The 5,000-nt window shown below is 56.9% G+C and overlaps 2 non-coding genes and 1 pseudogene across 2 annotated transcripts; all 3 read left to right on the top strand.

Moving 5' to 3' along the window:
- Positions 1–1,753: 1,753 nt before the first annotated feature.
- LOC144419498 (small subunit ribosomal RNA) lies at positions 1,754–3,563 on the top strand. The gene has a single exon (XR_013474103.1). It is a non-coding gene; the product is annotated as a small subunit ribosomal RNA (ribosomal RNA).
- A 298-nt stretch (positions 3,564–3,861) lies between these two features.
- Positions 3,862–4,015, top strand: LOC144419506 (5.8S ribosomal RNA). Its single transcript, XR_013474105.1, has one exon. It is a non-coding gene; the product is annotated as a 5.8S ribosomal RNA (ribosomal RNA).
- Positions 4,016–4,303: 288 nt separating this feature from the next.
- The window catches only part of LOC144419503 (large subunit ribosomal RNA), a 3,695-nt pseudogene continuing 2,998 nt past the window's right edge, over positions 4,304–5,000 (top strand).

A 5,000-nucleotide genomic window follows, 5' to 3' on the forward strand; every position in this document is an offset into this window, starting at 1 on the left:
CCGGCATCGGCGTCGAAAGAAGCCGAGCCGAAAAAAGTTAAAGTACAAACGTGCAAGCATACTAACCTAACCCTAGGTAAGGCATGTCAGAGCGAAAGACAGTAATTTCGAATGAGCCAAGAAAGAGCGGTGCGGGGCCGGTCGGAGCGCACCCTTTTCTCGGTGGCTGGCGGGCGAGAGAGTGCTGCGTCGCCGGCATCGGCGTCGAAAGAAGCCGAGCCGAAAAAAGTTAAAGTACAAACGTGCAAGCATACTAACCTAACCCTAGGTAAGGCATGTCAGAGCGAAAGACAGTAATTTCGAATGAGCCAAGAAAGAGCGGTGCGGGGCCGGGCGGAGCGCACCCTTTTCTCGGTGGCTGGCGGGCGAGAGAGTGCTGCGTCGCCGGCATCGGCGTCGAAAGAAGCCGAGCCGAAAAAAGTTAAAGTACAAACGTGCAAGCATACTAACCTAACCCTAGGTAAGGCATGTCAGAGCGAAAGACAGTAATTTCGAATGAGCCAAGAAAGAGCGGTGCGGGGCCGGTCGGAGCGCACCCTTTTCTCGGTGGCTGGCGGGCGAGAGAGTGCTGCGTCGCCGGCATCGGCGTCGAAAGAAGCCGAGCCGAAAAAAGTTAAAGTACAAACGTGCAAGCATACTAACCTAACCCTAGGTAAGGCATGTCAGAGCGAAAGACAGTAATTTCGAATGAGCCAAGAAAGAGCGGTGCGGGGCCGGTCGGAGCGCACCCTTTTCTCGGTGGCTGGCGGGCGAGAGAGTGCTGCGTCGCCGGCATCGGCGTCGAAAGAAGCCGAGCCGAAAAAAGTTAAAGTACAAACGTGCAAGCATACTAACCTAACCCTAGGTAAGGCATGTCAGAGCGAAAGACAGTAATTTCGAATGAGCCAAGAAAGAGCGGTGCGGGGCCGGTCGGAGCGCACCCTTTTCTCGGTGGCTGGCGGGCGAGAGAGTGCTGCGTCGCCGGCATCGGCGTCGAAAGAAGCCGAGCCGGAAAAAGTTAAAGTACAAACGTGCAAGCATACTAGCCTAACCCTAGGTAAGGCATGTCAGAGCGAAAGACAGTAATTTCGAATGAGCCAAGAAAGAGCGGTGCGGGGCCGGTCGGAGCGCACCCTTTTCTCGGTGGCTGGCGGGCGAGAGAGTGCTGCGTCGCCGGCATCGGCGTCGAAAGAAGCCGAGCCGAAAAAAGTTAAAGTACAAACGTGCAAGCATACTAACCTAACCCTAGGTAAGGCATGTCAGAGCGAAAGACAGTAATTTCGAATGAGCCAAGAAAGAGCGGTGCGGGGCCGGGCGGAGCGCACCCTTTTCTCGGTGGCTGGCGGGCGAGAGAGTGCTGCGTCGCCGGCATCGGCGTCGAAAGAAGCCGAGCCAAAAAAAGTTAAAGTACAAACGCGATGCTAATGAGCGAGCCGTTGTCTCGACTAATATGCAGGGGGCGTTCGATCGAGCGTCTGGCTTGAGCGCTTGTCGGCCTAGCAGAACGGTCGCATTGTTATGCCCGGGTTTTAGGCACCGCTGCAGGCGGCCGGCAGAGCTCTTGTTTGTGCGAAACTGAATGGATCGAGCCCGAGAGAGGGCGAGCAAAGAAAAAACGCAAATCGCTCCGCCTGGCACTGCCGGCGAGGGCGTGGACGTCGCGGCCAGCGACTGTCGAAGCTGAGTACGGCCGCAGGCGATCGCCTCGGTCTTAAACGAATGCGACGAGCACGCGCCGGGCGGCCCAGCAAGGGCCGAGCGCAGCTGTCGCAGCTATCTGGTTGATCCTGCCAGTAGTGATATGCTTGTCTCAAAGATTAAGCCATGCAGGTGCAAGTACGAGTTCTCGTAAAGCGAAACTGCGAATGGCTCATTAAATCAGTCTTGGTTTATTTGGTCTCGTAAGCGAAGTGGATAACTGTGGTAATTCTAGAGCTAATACATGCATTAAGCGCCGACTTCGGGAGGCGCGCTTTTATCAGATCAAAACCGACCGGGTTCGTCCTGTGACGTTTGATGACTCTGGATAACCACGCGGATCGTACGGTCTCTGCACCGACGACGTATCATTCAAGTGTCTGCCCTATCAACTGTCGAAGGTACGCTACGTGCCTACCTTTGTGATAACGGGTAACGGGGAATCAGGGTTCGATTCCGGAGAGGGAGCCTGAGAAACGGCTACCACATCCAAGGAAGGCAGCAGGCGCGCAAATTACCCATTCCCGACACGGGGAGGTAGTGACGAAAAATAACAATACAGGACTCTAACGAGGCCCTGTAATTGGAATGAGTACATCCTAAAACTCTTAACGAGTATCCATTGGAGGGCAAGTCTGGTGCCAGCAGCCGCGGTAATTCCAGCTCCAACAGTGTATGCTAAAGTTGTTGCGGTTGAAAAGCTCGTAGTTGGATTTTGGGCGAGCGCCGCCGGTCCGTCGCAAGGCGTGTCACTGGTTGCGTTCGCCTCACCTTCGGTTCTCCGTCGGTGCTCTTGACTGAGTGTCGGCGGTGGCCGATAAGTTTACTTTGAAAAAATTAGAGTGTTCAAAGCAGGCTGTTCGCCTGCATAGTGTTGCATGGAATAATGGAATAGGACCTCGGTTCTATTTTGTTGGTTTTCGGAGCACGAGGTAATGATTAAGAGGGACAGACGGGGGCGTCCGTACTCTGCCGTTAGAGGTGAAATTCTTGGATCGGCGGAAGACGAACTACTGCGAAAGCATTCGCCAAGAATGTTTTCTTTAATCAAGAGCGAAAGTCAGAGGTTCGAAGACGATCAGATACCGTCCTAGTTCTGACTATAAACGATGCCAACTAGCGATCGGGAGGCGTTACCATGACGACCTTTCCGGCAGCTTCCGGGAAACCAAAGTCTTTGGGTTCCGGGGGAAGTATGGTTGCAAAGCTGAAACTTAAAGGAATTGACGGAAGGGCACCACCAGGAGTGGAGCCTGCGGCTTAATTTGACTCAACACGGGGAAACTCACCCGGCCCGGACACAGGTAGGATTGACAGATTGAGAGCTCTTTCTTGATTCTGTGGGTGGTGGTGCATGGCCGTTCTTAGTTGGTGGAGCGATTTGTCTGGTTAATTCCGATAACGAACGAGACTCTGGCATGCTAAATAGTTACGCGACCTTCTCGGTCGGCGTCTAACTTCTTAGAGGGACTAGTGGCGTTTAGCCACACGAGATTGAGCAATAACAGGTCTGTGATGCCCTTAGATGTCCGGGGCCGCACGCGCGCTACACTGAGTGAAGCAGCGAGTGTCTAACCTAGGCCGAAAGGTCCGGGTAACCCGTTGAACCTCATTCGTGATTGGGATAGGGACTTGCAATTGTTTCCCTTGAACGAGGAATTCCCAGTAAGCGCAAGTCATCAACTTGCGTTGATTACGTCCCTGCCCTTTGTACACACCGCCCGTCGCTACTACCGATTGAATGGTTTAGTGAGATCCTTGGATCGGCCCCGTCGCGGCTGGCAACGGCCGCGTCGGCGTGTCGAGAAGACAATCAAACTTGATCATTTAGAGGAAGTAAAAGTCGTAACAAGGTTTCCGTAGGTGAACCTGCGGAAGGATCATTACCGAAGGTGGTGGTAGGCCCCGGCCGACCGCGCACTGAATTGTCTTTGGGTGCCGCCGAGAGGGCGGCCGTCAATCGGGGTTCCGCCCCGTGCGACACGCGTAACACGTTGGCATAGCAAGGCAGCCGAGTGCGATGGTGGCTTCTGGGCACCGCGCTCGATGTGCCGCCGGCCCAGCCCGGCGGTCGCTCGGCGCCGTTTGTTGGTGTTTTTGTGCAGTTGTTGTCGGTGGTGGTTTTGTGGTCGATCCCACAGTGTGACGTCCGCGCGCTTCGGCGCCGGGCGAAACGTCGAGGACGACTCTTAACGGTGGATCACTCGGCTCGCGAGTCGATGAAGGACGCAGCCAAGTGCGAGAAGTAATGTGAATTGCAGAACACATTGAACGTCGACCTTCTGAACGCGAATTGCGGTCTCGGGTCAATCCCGGGACCGCGTCTGCCTCAGGGTCGCGTTCGTCCTCACCCGAGGGCCGTCGCCTGGCCTCTGCGAAGACGGCCGGGCGTCGCCCCAAGTTGAAGCGGTCGCCGAGCTTTCTCGGCGCGACCGCGTGTCCCGTACACCGCCGGCCCCTCGACGTGTTCAACTACGTTCGAGGGGCGGGTCCAGGTCGGTCGGTCCGGTCACGAGATCAAGACCGACCGTGGGCCAAGGCGGCGACGGTACGCGCTCGGTCGGCGCCGGCGGCGACGACTTGCGATGCCAGCGGGCCGTGTAAGAAACGGCCCGCTTGACACATACGACCTGAGTTCAGGCGAGAGCACCCGCTGAATTTAAGCATATTATTAAGCGGAGGAAAAGAAACCAACAGGGATTCCCTGAGTAACGGCGAGTGAACCGGGAAGAGTCCAGCGTCGAATCTGCGCGCTTTTCGAGCGCGCCGAGTTGTGACGTACGGAAGTCCCAGTGCGGCTGACGGCGAGCGCCGGTGTCCTTCTGATCGAGGCCTCGTCCCACGGCGGGTGTTAGGCCCATAGGGGCGCTTGCCTTGGCCGCTTCGGGTCTTCTCGGAGTCGGGTTGTTTGGGAATGCAGCCCAAAGCGGGTGGTAAACTCCACCTAAGACTAAATACGGTCGCGAGACCGATAGCGGACAAGTACCGTGAGGGAAAGTTGAAAAGCACTTTGAAGAGAGAGTTCAAGAGTACGTGAAACCGTTGAGAGGCAAACGGGAGGGCCCGTCAGGTCGCCGGCTCGCTTTCAGTTGGGTGCGGGGGCGCGCCGTCTCGGTTCGCGGACGCTTAAGGCGCCGCTGCCGAGTCGGCTCGCGCACCGTCTCAGCGCACTAGCGACCGGCGCGGGTCACGACCGGTTTGCCGTCGGTCTAAGTCCCCGCGCGAAGGTGGCCTCCGCTCCGGCGGGGGTGTTACAGCGCGCGGGCGGTGCGGCCCGGCGGCGGATCGAGGAAAGGATGCCGCGCGCTCTCTGTGTGCGGCCG

The sequence above is a fragment of the Styela clava genome, unplaced genomic scaffold, assembly GCF_964204865.1.
Source record: "Styela clava unplaced genomic scaffold, kaStyClav1.hap1.2 HAP1_SCAFFOLD_146, whole genome shotgun sequence".
Classification (NCBI taxonomy): Eukaryota; Metazoa; Chordata; class Ascidiacea; order Stolidobranchia; family Styelidae; genus Styela; species Styela clava.